General features: G+C 36.5%; 1 protein-coding gene and 1 pseudogene across 3 annotated transcripts in view; both read left to right on the top strand.

Annotated features, from left to right (window-relative positions):
- Positions 1–15303, top strand: part of Nkain2 (Na+/K+ transporting ATPase interacting 2) — a 1207865-nt gene that overhangs the window by 517614 nt on the left and 674948 nt on the right. The gene's annotated exons all lie outside the window — the stretch shown is intronic.
- Positions 9268–10008, top strand: Gm18704 (predicted gene, 18704; annotated as a pseudogene).

Here is a 15303-nt window from a genome sequence, read left to right as displayed (position 1 = left end):
AAATTTACAAGACTTTATACTTTATACAGTAAATGCTTTAGGAATTTTAATGAGCTCAACCATTATTTTAATACAAGCAAAGAAAAGATGATTAGAGAAAGCAGCATCTGCTTAGACTCAGCACTTTTATTTATAACCACAGCATGCTGTCTTTGAAATTTCTATGCTGAGGGTTTCCATGTACAAATAATATAGGTACAAGACCACTCCAATGCCCTGCTATGATGTATGTCATCATGTTCCTCAACTCTCAACTAGCATGACGGAAAACTACTTTAAGTATAGACCATCAAACTCTCCACAGTCTCACCGTACTTGTTATTACTGTTGGCAAATCAGGAGTTGAATCATTTAATAGCCACTACTCAGAGAACTATAGCTGTTTTGCTGTGTGAGGATAGCATATATTCCTATATACAAAATCCAAGTAATACTGAAACGCAGTATAATTAGTACTTTGATCTAAACAAACAGGCTTGAGTTGGGAAGTATATCCACAATAACTTTCACTTATTCAGTGAGCAATAAGGACATGCAGGTGTAAAAAGACTATTGTATAACATCAATTTATGTATTAGAGTGGACGTGAAACAAAACTTGATTCTGATATTCAATTAAGTGTCAGGTAAGTAAAATGGCACAGTACTAGATCTTCATTGGCATCCTGCCCTTCTAATGAGACCCAGGTTCATTGAGAGACCCTGTCTTATAAAGTGGAGCTAATCAGTGGATAACACCATGGGTTAATTTCTGGCCTCCACATGCACAGCCATTATTGCTTACAACCACACTTAGGTATGCACACAACACACACATACATATACCCATACAAACACTCACACACACACACACAGAGAGAGAGAGAGAGAGAGAGAGAGAGAGAGAGAGAGACAGACAGACAGACAGACAGAGAGACAGAGAGACAGAAAGACAGAGAGACAGAGAGATAGAGAGACAAAGAGACAGAGGTAGAGAGAGAATGTAAAAAGATAAAAATCCTAATATATAAAATGTTCTGGTTGAATAATAGCAGTGCAAATATAATATTCTAAACAGAATGACTATTGAAAAATATACTAGGTAATTAATAAGATGAGGGATAAATTAGATATTATTGTTTTATTGCTATTCCACCAGAAGTATCTCAAGGGACCTCTGGGGAAGGTGAGTAAATGGGATTTGACGCTGTTCACAGTTGTTTAACAGTCTGAGGATTTGGTGATCTCACGTTGAAATATTTATACTTACGGGAGAAGAAGTCATTAATCCATCCTGTACAAATACAATGTGATCAATAGCCATGTGCTTCCTGTGGTTGTTACTGATGGAAGTGGAAAGCTTTTAATGTACATAAAGGTTGACAATTACAATTGGATTTCTTATTCTTTATTGCCATGTTCTTCAGGAAAATATCCTCTTAACCCATTTTACATTTCTACATCTACAAATGGACATGTTTTCTCGTTTCAAAATTTAAAATACAGGTAGGGTTAAAAAATTACTTATAAATCTAAATAAAAACTGAAAACTGCTAGATGACTATTAGGTTCATTTATCATCACTCTGTTATTCGGTAGAAGATTCACCAAAGTCCACAAGTATAAGTTAAATTGTATGTTTTCAAATGAATAATGCATTTATCAATAAAGTATAGATTTGCAAAGTCAAAACAAAGCATAAAACCAGAAACCCTAAATACAGTCAAACAAATCAAGCATTTCATGAAGGGAGAAAGGGTATTTAAATATATTTTAGAGATAAAAAGGGGGCTGAGTCCCTCTCTTGCACATAATAAACTACATCATTTCTGACACCCATATTCCATAAAACGCTTCAGCAAGAGAAATGCATAACAGATTGACTTGATATGTCTAGATTGAGTAAAGTAGTCAAGTTAGGTTTCCCTTTCATTTGCAAAATTCCCTTTTCTTAGGTGTTAAACAAGAGCCTCCGCAAAGAGTTTCTTCATTTCCTATGAGAGAGTTACAGGAATAGTTTTTGGTTTTATGACTGCCTTGGGGAAAAGGTTTCTTTGTATTGCCCCAAGGAATAACATTCTGGTATCTCTGGCTGAGGAGAGAACATAGAATGAGAAAGGCAGCCAAGAGCAGGTCAAGGGGAAACTCTGCTCCTGGCATTTCAAGCAGCCTTCCTTTTGTTGTTTCTGAGCCTCAACTGTATCTTTGAGGCCATTAACACAGCACACCTTGTCATGTAGAGTAACATGCCTACTGATCTGGCACACACACGAATCTATAGAAACTAAGCCATCCTTTGTGGTATATTTTAGCTTTGAAATTTCGCATTTGTTACATATAGAGAAAATGTGCAAATCTGAACAAGCCTGAAGCGTATTCCTATATAAGTTTGGAAGGAAGTAAAGCATAGACAACAAGCATAGGAGTCCTGGAGTGCAGACCACTGAATTAAGTGAATTACTGAAAACTGGGGGACCAAACCACCCCTTTAAAACACTAAAACTACAGCAAAAGAGACAAGCTGGGAATGAGTATTCTGGGGGGGGGGGGGAATTCAGTTAACACTATGCTGCTTGACATGCATCCAACCAAGAAGAAATGGAAGACATCAAGAGAACAAGGCCCTCTGAATCAACTAAGTAGGGCTCACAGACAGACTATCATTGCAAGTACAGTGTGCATGGATCTGCATGTGTCGTATGGCTGTTAGTTTGGCATTTTTGTGAGATTCCTACTGGTGGGAACAGCTATATCTCTAACTCTTTTGCTTGTTCTTGGGACCTTTTTTTCTGCTATTGGGTTGTCATGTTCAGCCTCACTATGAAGAATGTCTTATTTTATCTTGTTATATTGTGCTTTGTTGTTTTCTTTTGGAGACCTAAATTTTTATGAAGGGAAATGGGAGAGTAGTGGATCTGGGAGAAAAGAAAGGTAGAGATGATGCTGAGAGCAGCGGAGGGAAGGGAAGCTGTGGTCCAGATGTGTTGTATGACAGAAGAATCTATATTCAATTAAAAAAGAAAAAAGAAAACTACAGTGCAGAGTTCATTCTAGTGATTATAAAGTCGTGTTAACAACTTCTGATGTCTGAAGAGATTGGGCGCAGAAAAGGAATCATTCTTTGCCTGCTTAATCAATTTATTCTTCTCACTTTCTCTTCCTGTTTGTTAAAATGCATATGTATTTTTATTTGCAAAGTTTAAGTGTATACGTTACAGAAATGGAAACACAGATGATGAAATTATTTCCATAATTCCAAATAATCCTATTAACCACTATTAGCCTCTAATTTTAAGGTTGAAAAACAAAAGAAAACAGACACAGAAAAAGCTATACAAACATTGTGGTCTTTTGCTTGGATACAGAAGATTCTCTGTGTTTCCTTTTTATTTTTTTTTTCATTCAGTTCTGCTCTATGTCTATGTTTAGTTCTACAATATGGAAACTATTTAAGAGGAATCATTATGTTAACTGAAATGAGCCAGACTCAAAAAAACTTGTGCAGCATTCTTTCTTTATATCTAATATCGAAACTTATAAAAGACATATATATGTATAACTGTGCTTGTTTGCCTCTGTCTTTGTGTGTTTATATATGTGTGTAGGTCATTAATCTAAAAAGGAATTCATGAGGGGGATGGAGAGATAGTAGAGTGGTTAAGAGCACAAATTGTTTCTCCAAAGGACCCAGATTCTTTCCCCAGCATCCATATGTCAGTTCACAACTGTCTGTAAGTCCAATTCCTGGGAGTCTTGACAACCTCCCACAGATATGCATGCAAGGAAAACATCAATGAACATAAAATAAGAAAAGAGGGAGGATTAAGAAAAGGGTAAGGATATTTGAAGGTAGTTGAAAAAGAAAGGATGATGAAATAAATATATGTGACCTCAAAAGCTGAGGGAGGACTGTCAGGGAAAGGGGGAACTGTGTAGAATTGGGGAGGGTGATAAGGGATAGAAATGAATGACAACAAAGTATAATGACTGACATATACCTGTGAGAAGGCCATACAGAAACTGTCATTTACTACACTTACCTAAAATAAAACATTTAAAACAAACAGAAGCAATATAAAATAAATCCAACCACTACTGATATAAGTAGGTTAAACAAATTGTTATTCTATTGAAGTGTGAGGAGAGGACAGAAAGGTATTGTATAGCAGAATAACTTCTTTTGAAACCCTTTTCCCTTCAGTTGAAATATTTTGTCAAACTGCACAGTAAATATTTATCATTCAATTATTACTCTATGTACTTCTTACTTTTCATCAGCTTAAGCCAAACAAGGATCCATGAGAAGAACCTTAGTTGAGCAATTACTCTCATGAGTCTGGCCTGTGAGCACGTCTGTTGAATAATGTGGTGTCTCTCTTCTTTGTGATTGTCTCAGACATCTACATAGGAATTGTCCTGGAAGTCCTGAGGCTGAAGATGATTGGAATCACTGGTTCCAACATACTAAATGGAGGTTTACATTTTGGATGTTTTGGCTTCTTTTGGATACTACAGTAGAAGACCCAATGTAGACTGAGGGAGAACAGATAGAAGCAATGAGAAGCAATTGCTTTACTCTTTGAGAAACTTGAGATGCTTGCTTCCAGCCTTTGTTTCTTATCAGTGAGGGACATTTCCAAACCAAGAAAGTCCTTCTCAATATCAATTATATATGCAGACTTTGAAATCACAGAAAGATTTGAAATACTTTTTAAATACAAGAAAATCATTAATAGAGAAGGAACAACATGTCTAAGACTGTTCACAATAGTTTTTCATGTTGTTTTAAAACTCTTTTCACTAAATATTACTACTATCTCACTTTGCATGATAAAGAGCTTTAGGCATCTTCTTGGATTGTTTTGCATGGGAACAGCACAGGTTTTCTGGGAAGTAATTAGATAATAGGAGGAGTCCAGGTTTAGAAAGATATCTGCTGCAAAACCACTATACATGAAGCTTGTTTGTCCCTCTAGGAACTTTCGAACTGGCTTAGCACTTCAGAATTTTGACAACAGATAAATTATCATAGGTACAACATTTCTATTCACACCACCAGCCATGGTTTACCTGTATTCTGACTTACGATAAGGGATATATCATTGGCTGAAGCAATTCTTTGAGGCTAAGGACTTGTCCTTGAATGTTAAGCTATGGATCTTCAGCCAGTATGTAGTATTTCTAAGGAAATCTGCTAGAGAATCCATATAAAGTATGGCTATGTAAAAATAAACAAACTAATAAATAAAAAATTAACTATATAAACTACTACTGAAATACTGGTTGCATAATTCACACATAAATAATATTCCAGTACAATGTTCTGTGTTTGATTGAAAATATTGTAACCAGGACATGAGTCTCATGAGTGCTTCCTAAACAGCACTTTGAAAATTTTACTCTTAGCACACAGCATTTGCTGTAATTTTTAACTAATTACCATTAAGCATTATTATATTTTATATGATAAATATTTAGAGATTTTGTAGTTGTTGTTTTGTACTGTGTGCCATAAAAACAACTCAGGTCTTTTGAAAATTTTTTAAAATTCATGAATATTTTATTATAAGAATTCCAGTCATGAAGAGATATTTTAATAGTTTCCTTTAATATAAATGAACATCTCTCACGTGAACTATTTTTATAAGACAGTTATATATGTTTATATAGCATTAACTTATATTTTTATATAAACTTATATATCTATATTGTATGACCAGATAAAATTAATACTATAAATTATATAGATACCACTATTTGCTTTCAGAGTTTTACTACATCAAAATAATAATAATAATAATGTATTTCCAATGCAGAAGATAAAGTAGTTGTATCTACATTTGTAAAATGTTTATTGTGTCAAAATTACCAAATCTGATATCTTGTTCTTGTGACTCAATGCATAAAGCCACAAGAATCCCATACACAAGGCAATAAAATGACTAGAATATGAACTAAAAGCTATAGATTTTTATCCCCCAATGGGCTTTTCAAAGGCAAATGAGCAGATACTGTGCATAAAATGTTACAGTGTCAAGGATGGTAGTAAAAGGACAGATTTCACTAAGGATAATAGCGCAAAAGGAAAAGACCTAATGAAACTGAAGAAACACAACTCAGGAAGCTTTGACATGTGTAAAATTATTCATGGGTCTAAAGTTGCTAAGAGCCTGAAATCCTTTCTGGTTTCTAGAAAATCAACATATCGAAGAAGTGACTTTAATTATACAGACTTAGCATGTGAATAGAATTGACAGAGGATTAATGTTCCAAAGTGGTGAATCTCCAAATATAAATTATGCTTCACTGACTTTTTGTTCGCATAATTTAGTGGGAAAAGGGTATTATCACAGTGTATGTTCTCACTTTTGCTTTAAAAAATACACATTTAGAGCAATGTCCTGTCCACTCTGTTCATTTTAATGGCTATTAAAAACATAAGAGTAGTGGAGCCACTTTAAGTGTCACTATTATAAAAAAATGGTGTGTTTTTCCAAGAATATTTTATCTAAAAAGCTCAGTATGAAGACAGATAATTTGTCAAAGTGAATTATGTTCATATAAATTATCATTAAATGTCTTATTCACTCTTATAGTTGTATCTTTGTCATTATGACATCAAAATAAATATCAATTCATAGAAAGAAATGAGTGATGACTTACTAGATATGTACAATCAATATGTCAGTGTAAATTAAACAAAAAGACATATTCACATCAGTCTCACTAACAGACAAAATTTATACAGTCGGTATGTACTCGGCAATTGAAACTTATAATCTCAGATGAGTACTTGTGTGATATTAAGAAATTTATAAAAATAAGCAGTAGTGTTTGTAAAATTATTAAAAAATTTTATAATGATTAATCCATAATTTTGGTAAAACTATACTTTATTATTACATTTTCATAGTTTCTAAAAATTGGTAGTAAATGTCATACAGACGATAAAATTAAATGTAGTAAGGTGATTTATTCTACTCAAAATATATTGCAGAATTAAAAATTTGATGAGAGGACTTTGGGTAGAAAATCTGGGAAGCAGCATCATTTTAAACATGTGGTGTTTGTGGGTGTGTGTGTTTAGACACACACATATGTGTGTGTGTGTATATATGTATATATACATGTTTTATATGTAATGTGTGTGTTTAGATACATACATGCATGGATGGGTATACTTAAATGGTTTTACTTTTTTGAGAATTTCATGCAACATACCTTGATCTTTTTTTTTCATTGGGTTATTTTAACATTTTTTTATTTATTCTTTAATATATTTTTACAGTGTAGACTTTATACCCCTCCCTCTGCCCTCTGACTGTTCCACATCCCATACCTCCTCCCCCAACTCCTGTCTCAAAGACGATGTTCCCACCCCCCACCCCCACCTCACCAGACATCTCAACTTCTTGGGTCCTCAAGACTCTTGATGGTTAGGTTCTTTTTCTTTGACTGAACCCAATCCCGGTAGACCTCTGATGGATATGTGTTGGGGGCATAGTATCAGCTGGTGCATGCTGCTGGATTGGTAGTCCAGTGTCTGAGAGATCTCGGGGGTCCAGGTTATTTGAGACTGCTGATCTGCCAATAGTGTCACCCTCCTCCTCATCTTCCTGCTTTTCCCTAATTCAACCACAAGGGTCACCATCTTTTGTCCATTGGTTGCATGTAAATATCTGCATCTGACTCTTTCAGCTGCTTGTTGGGTCTTTCTAAGGCCAGTCATTATAAGCCCATTTTTGTTCTAAGGCCAGTCATTATAAGCCCATTTTTGTGAACACAACATAGCATCAATAATAATGTCAGGCCTTGGGGTCTCCCCTTGAGCTAGATCTCAATTTGTGCCTGTCACTGGACCTCCTTTTCTTCAGGCTCTTCTCCATTTTTGCCTCTGCAGTTCTTTCAAACAGGAACAATTCTGTGTTGTTTTTTTGACTCTGGAATGGCAACCCTGTCCCTCACTTGATGTGCTGCCTTTCTGCTGGAGGTGGGCTCTACAAGTCTCTTCTCCTCTCCCCACTGTAGGGCATTTCATCTAAGGTCTTTCCCTTTGAGTTCTGAGATTCTTACACATCCAAGTTCTCTGGTACATTCTAAAGGGTATCCCCCCCACCTCCTACCTCTGGAGTTTGCCTGTTTCCATTCTTTCTGCTGGCCCTCAGGGCTTCAGTCCTGTTCCCCCCCACACACACCCAATACCAGATCATGTCCTTCTTATTTCCTCTCTGCCACCTTTCCCACCCATGTCCCTCCCTTCCTCTCTCTGTCCTCCTGTGATGGCTTTCTTTTTCCTCCCCAGTAGGATTGAGGTATCATCTCTTAGACCCTTAGGCTTGTTAAATTCCCTGTGGATTGTATCCTGGGAATTCAGTATTTTGGGACTAATATCCACTTATTAATGAGTACATATCATGCCCCTATCTTCTCCTAGACACCCTACTCACCCACTTAATATCCAACAGCATGTTCTTTTGTTTCTGTAAAAACAAAACATGCAGTGTTCATTTTATATTGGCTGACTACTCATGGGTATAGAGCCTTCTCTGTGTTATAACTGATATACCCAGTATTGCTCCATTGAAGATAACTGGTTTTCCCCCTCCCTGCTGCTATAAATTGTAAATAATGTTTTGGCTAGTGGTAGGATTCATACACACTAACCACCTCTGTTTAGGGATTTTTTTCTGACGTGAGCTTGCATAGGTCCTGTGCAGGCTGCCATAGTCTCTGTGAGTTCATATTTGCACTCTACTTGTGTCTGATAAGAACTGTTTCCTTGAAGTCATACACCACATCCGACACTTTCATCATTTGCCCTCACTATCACAAAGGTTTCTGAGCCTTGAAGAAAGGAGTATGGTAAAGACAATCTACTTAGGGGTGAGAATTTCAAAGTCTATATTCTCTTCACATTCTTCACTTATGGAGTTGTGTGTGTTTAATATGGAAATACTTTTACTACTCACAATTCAATAAAATTTTTTCTAAGCTTAATATTGTTAGAACTTTACAAGATTAGCTTAGAAACTTGGTGGGTTTTATCTGGTGGTATAAATTGAGTCCAAGAGATGGTGATAAATCTAGTTTATGACTAGATTCTCTGCACTATATGGAAATATGAGATGCTCCTGAGGCTCCTGGGTATTTTCTGGGCCCAAGGTGCTGCAGAATACATAGAATCTACCTCTTAGAAGTATCCTTTGGGCTTTTTAAGCTAAAAGAGTTCAAAATATAATATATATAATAAATTGACTTAAAAAGCCCATTCCTGACATAGTACCCAGAAGAGGCTCAGAAGGTGATCACTTGCCCTGCTGGTAACAGTAGCAAAGAGGTGCCTATTAAAGAAAAACCAAGCTTTGAACTTTTTGGGGCACTTCTTGAGGACACCAGTACCCTCCAGAGTGTGATTACTAAATACAGTGAGTAGCCAGAAGCCCGGATCCCCAAAAAATGGTGGCACCTCTACCCCTTTAAAAATGATGAGGTACCGGAACTGCAACCCTATAGGTGGAACAACATTATGAACTAACCAGTACCCCGGAGCTCTTGACTTTAGCTGCATATGTATCAAAAGATGGTCTAGTCGGCCATCACTGGAAAGAGAGGCCCATTGGACACGCAAACTTTATATGCCACAGTACAGGAGAACGCCAGGGCCAAAAGGGGGAGTGGGTGGGTAGGGGAGTGGGGGTGGGGTTGGTATGGGGGACTTTTGGGATAGCATTGGAAATGTAAATGTGGAAAATACCTAATAAAAAATTTTAAAAAATGATGAGGTACTTCCAGTTATGTACATCCATCTGCAGAATGATTATCTTCGGGGGAGTCATTGACACATTGCAGACATTCCCATCATCTATCCCTCTTGCTCAAAGCAACATGCAGTCTTTCGGTACTGGCTTGAGGAGTACACCCTTGCTGGCAGCATGGTTGGTTGGAGGGTAAAGTCCTATATCATTGAACCTGGCTCAGGCAATGAAACATTCTTGAACAACAGGCATATTGAGCCACAGAGATATTATGAGAACAATGGAGAGTGCCACTCCCAGGTGCTCTAGCATGCCCAGGATCTTAGGATCAGGGGTGAGTAAGATACAACATCTGCTCAAACACCCCCAGGAATAACTGGGACGAACCGGAAAAAGGGATGCAGGAACTCCACCCAAACAGTGGCTCTGGTTCCTTCTGGTGTGCGCCAGTTTATGTTGGGCATGAACTACTAAGTAAGTCCCTTGGCACGCAGAGGAGGCTCCAATCACAGGTGTTCTAGCATGCCCATGATAGCAGGATCCCTGGATCCCAGGATCCCAGGATCCTCGGAGCTCGGTCCCACCAGAATCTCAGGGTCCCAGAGGCATATTGACTCCCAGGAACTCTGACATGTTCAGAATCTCAGTATCATAGGATCCCAGAATCACAGTATCACAGAAATAGCTGGACTATGAGGTGTTCTGAAACAGCCAGGATTACAGGAAGAACAAGCTACAGTCAGATAGGAAGGACAGAGCACTGGAGATATTCAGTTGGCAGGAGGGAAGCATAAGAAAGTAAGCAACAGAAACAAAGATTACCTGGCATCATCAAAACCCAATTCTCCCACCATAACAAGTCCTGCATACACCTTCACACCAGAAAAGCAAGACTCAAATCACTTCTAATGATAATGATAGAGGACATTAAGAAGGACATAACTAACTCCCTTGAAGACATACAGTAGAACACAGGCAAAGAGGTAGAAGCCCTTAAAGAGGAAACACAAAGATCCCTTAAAGAATTACAGGAAAATGCAATCAAACAGGAAAAGGAAATGAACAAAACCAATCTAGATCTAAAAATGGAAATAAAAACAATAAAGAAATCACAAAGGGAGACACCTGGAGTTAGAAAGTCTAAGAAAGAGATCAGGAAAAAAGAAGCAATAGATGCAGGCATCACCAACAGAATAAAAGACATAGAAGAGAGAATCTCGGGGGCAGAAGATACCATAGAAAACACTGACAAAACAGTCAGAAAAAAAAATTGAAAATGAAAAAGCTCCTAACCCAAAACATCCAGAAAATCAAGGACACAATGAGAAGACCAAACCTAAGGATAATAGGGATAGAAGAGAGTAAAGATTCACAAATTAAAGGGCCAGTAAAAATCTTTTTAAAAATTATGAAAGAAAACTTCCCTAACCAAAAGAAAAAAATGCCCATGAACATACAACTCTACAAAATTCCAAATACACTGGACCAGAAACAAAATTCCTCCTGTCACATAATAATCAAAACACCAAATGTAAAGAAAGAATATTAAAAGCAGTAAGGGAAAAGGTCAAATAACATATAAAGGTAGACTTACCAGAATTACACCAGACTTCTCACCAGAGACTATGAAAGCTAGATGATCCTGGGTAGATGTCATACATACCCCAAGAGAACAAAAATGCCAGCCCAGACTACTATACCCAGCAGAACTCTCAATTACCTTAGACAGAGAAGCCAAGGTATTCCATGACAAAACCAAATTTACACAATAACTTTCCATGAATCCAGCCAAACAAAGAATAATAGATGGAAAATACCAACACAAGGAGAAAAAATACACCCTAGAAAAATCAGGAAAGTAATCTTTCAACAAACCTAAAACAAGATAGCCACATAAATATAATTCTACCTCTAACAACAAAAATAACAGGAATAACAATCACTTTTCCTTAATATATCTTAACATCGATGGATTCAATTCTCCAATAAAAAGACATAGACTAACAGACTGGATATGTCAACAGGACCCAACATTTTCCTGCATCCAGGAAATATACCTCAGTGGCAAACACAAACACGATCTCAGAGTAAAAGGCTGGAAAACAATTTTCCAAGTAAATAGTCCCAAGAAAAAATCTGGAGTAGCCATTCTAATATCAGATAAAATTGACTTTCAACCAAAAGTCAACAAGAAAGATAAGGAAGGACACTTCATACTCATCAAAAGAAAAATCTTCCAAGATGAACTCTCATTCTGAGCATCTATGCTCCAAATGCAAGGGTTCCCACATTCATAAAAGAAACTTTACTGAAGCCCAAAGCACACATCACACCCCACACAATAATAGTGGGAGACTTCAACATCACACTCTCAACAATGTAAAGACCCTGGAAACAGAAACTAAACAGAGGCACAGGGAAACTAATAGAAATTATAAGCCAAATGGATCTAACAGATATTAATAGAATATTTCATCCTAAGAAAAATAAGTACCCTTTTCTCAGCACCTCATGGTACCTTCTCCAAATTTGACCATAAATTTGGTAACAAAACAGGCCACAACAGATACAAAAGATTGCAGTAATCCCATATACACTATCAGATCACCATGGACTAAGGCTGGTCTAAATTCCAATGAAAATAATGGAAGACACACAGATACATGGAAGTTGAACAATGCTCTACTCAATGATAACTTGATTAAGGAAAAAAATAAAAAAAGAAATTAAAGACTTTTTATAATTTAATGAAAATGAAAGCACATTATACCAAAACCTATGGGACACAACAAAAGAGTAGCAAGAGGAAAACTCATAACTCTAAGTGCCTCCAAGTATAAACTGAAGGGAGCTTACACTGGCAGCTTGACAGCACACCTGAAAGCTCTAGAACAAAAAGAAGCAAATAGATCCAAGAGGAGTATACAGCATGAAATAATCAAACTCAGGGTTGAAATCAACCAAATAGAAACAAAAAGAAGTATAAAAAGAATCAACAAAACCAGGAGTTGGTTTTTTGAGAAAATCAACAAGATAGATAAACCCTTAGCCAGACTAACCAGAGGTCACAGAGACAGTGTCCAAATTAATAAAATTGAAATGAAAATGGAGGCATTACAACAGAAACCGTGGAAATCCGAAAAATCATCAGTTCCTACTACAAAAGTTTATACTCAACTAAATTGGGAAATGTGGATGAAATGGAAAATTTCCTAGACACATTCATAGGTGCCAAAGTTAAAACAGGAACAGATAAAGCATCTAAACAGTCCCCTAACCCCTAAAGAAATAGAAGCAGTCATTAATAGTCTCCTAACCAAAAAAAAAAAAAAAAAAAAAAAAAGAAAAAGAAAAAGAAAAAGAACAACAAAAAAAACAGGACCAGATGGGTTTAAGTAGAGAATTCTATCACTCCTTTAAAGAAGACCTTTAACAATACTCTTGAAACTATTCCACAAAATAGAAACAGGACGAACACTACCCAATTCATTCTATGAAGCTATAATTATGCTTATACGTAAACCACACAATGACCCAACAAAGAAAGAGAGGTTCAGAATAATGTCCCTTATGAACAATGATGAAAAAGTACTCAATACAATTCTTGCCAACCAAATCTAAGAAAACATCAAAACAATCATTCACCATGATCAAGTAGGTATCATCCCAGAGATTCAGGGATGGTTCAATATATGGAAATCCATCAATGTAACCAACTACATAAGCAAACTCAAAGATTGAAAAAAAACACATGATTATTTCATTAGATGCTGAAAAAGCATTTGACAAAATTCAGCATCCTTTCATGTTAAGAGTCTTGGTAAGATCAGGAATTCAAGGCCCATACCTAAACCTAGTAAAAGGCAAAATACAGCAAACCAGTAGCCAACATCAAGCAAGCTAAATGGAGAGAAACTTGAAGCAATCCCATTAAAATCAGGAACTAGACAAGACTGCCCACTCTCTCCCTATCTATTCAATATATTACTCGAAGCTAAAGCAATTAGACAACAAAAGTATGTCAAAGGGATACAAATTGTAAAGGAAGAAGTCAAAATGTCACTATTTGCGATCATATACTTAACTGACCCCCAAAATTGCACTAGAGAAGTCCTAAACCTGATAAACAACTTCAGCAAAGAGGGCGGATGTAAAATTAACTAAAAAAAAAATCAGTAGCCTTCCTCTATCAGAGGATAAACAGGCTGAGAAAGAAAATAGGGAAATAACACCTTTCACAATAGTCACAAATGACATTATATACCTTGGTGTGACTCTAACCAAGCAAGTAAAAGATCTGTATGAGAAGAACTTCAAATCTCTGAAGAAAGAAATCGAAGAAGATCTCAGAAAATGGAAAGATCTCCTCTGCTCATGGATTGGCAGGATTAATATAGTAAAAATGACCATCATGCTGAAAGCAATCTACAGATTCAATTCAATTCCCATCAAAATTCCAACTCAATTCTTCATAGAGCTGAGAAAGAACAATTTGCAAATTCATTTGCAATAAAAAACCTCAGGATATCAAAATCTATTCTCAACAATAAAAATATTTCAGGGAGAATCAATATCGCTGCGTGGTATTGGTATAGAGACAGGCAGGAGGATCAATGAAATACAATAGAAAACTCAGAAATGAACAAACACCCATATAGTAACCTGATATTTGATAAAGTAGCTAAAACTATCCAGCTGAAAAAAAGACAGCATTTTAATAAATGATGCTGGTTCAACTGGAGTTCACAATGTAGGAGAATGGAAATTGATCCATTCTTATCTCCTTGTACAAAGCTCAAGTCTAAGTCGATCAAAGAAGTCCACATAAAACCAGAGACACTGAAACTTATAGAGGAGAAAGTGGGGAAGAGCCTCAAACACATGGGCACAGGGTAAAAATTTCTGAACAGAACACCAATGGCTCATGCTCTAAGATCAACAATAGACAAATGGGACCTCATTAAATTGCAAAGCTTCTGTAAGTCAAAGGACACGGTCAATAGGACAAAAAAGCAACCAACAGATTGGAAAAAGATATGATCTTTATCCACCCTACATCTGATAGAGTGCTACTATCCAATGTATACAAAGAACTCAAGAAGTTAGACACCAGAAAATCAAATAATCCTATTCAAAATGAGGTACAGAACTAAAGAATTTTCAATTGAGGAATATCGAATGGCCAAACAGCACCTAAAGAAGTGTTCAACATCCTTAGTCATCAGAAAAATGCAAATCAAACAACCCTGAGTTTCCACCTCAAACCTATCAGAATGGCTAAGATCAAAAATGCAGGTGGCAGCAGATTCTCCTCCATTGTTGGTAAGACTGCAAGCTGGTACAACCATTCCAGAAATCAGTTTGTCTGTTCCTCTGAAAAATGGACATAGTACTATCTAAGGACCCATGTATACCACTCCTGGGCATATATTCAGAAGATGCTCCAACATGTAATAAGGACACATGCTCCACTATGTTCATAGCAGCCTTATTTATAATAGCCAGGAGCTGGAAAGAACTCAGATGTCCTTCAACTGAGGAATGGATACAGAAAATGTGGTAAATTTATA

Source organism: Mus musculus, chromosome 10, assembly GCF_000001635.26.
Source record: "Mus musculus strain C57BL/6J chromosome 10, GRCm38.p6 C57BL/6J".
Lineage (NCBI taxonomy): Eukaryota > Metazoa > Chordata > Mammalia > Rodentia > Muridae > Mus > Mus musculus.
Note: the sequence above shows the minus strand (reverse complement) of the source record. Positions and strands in the feature narration are given on the sequence as shown.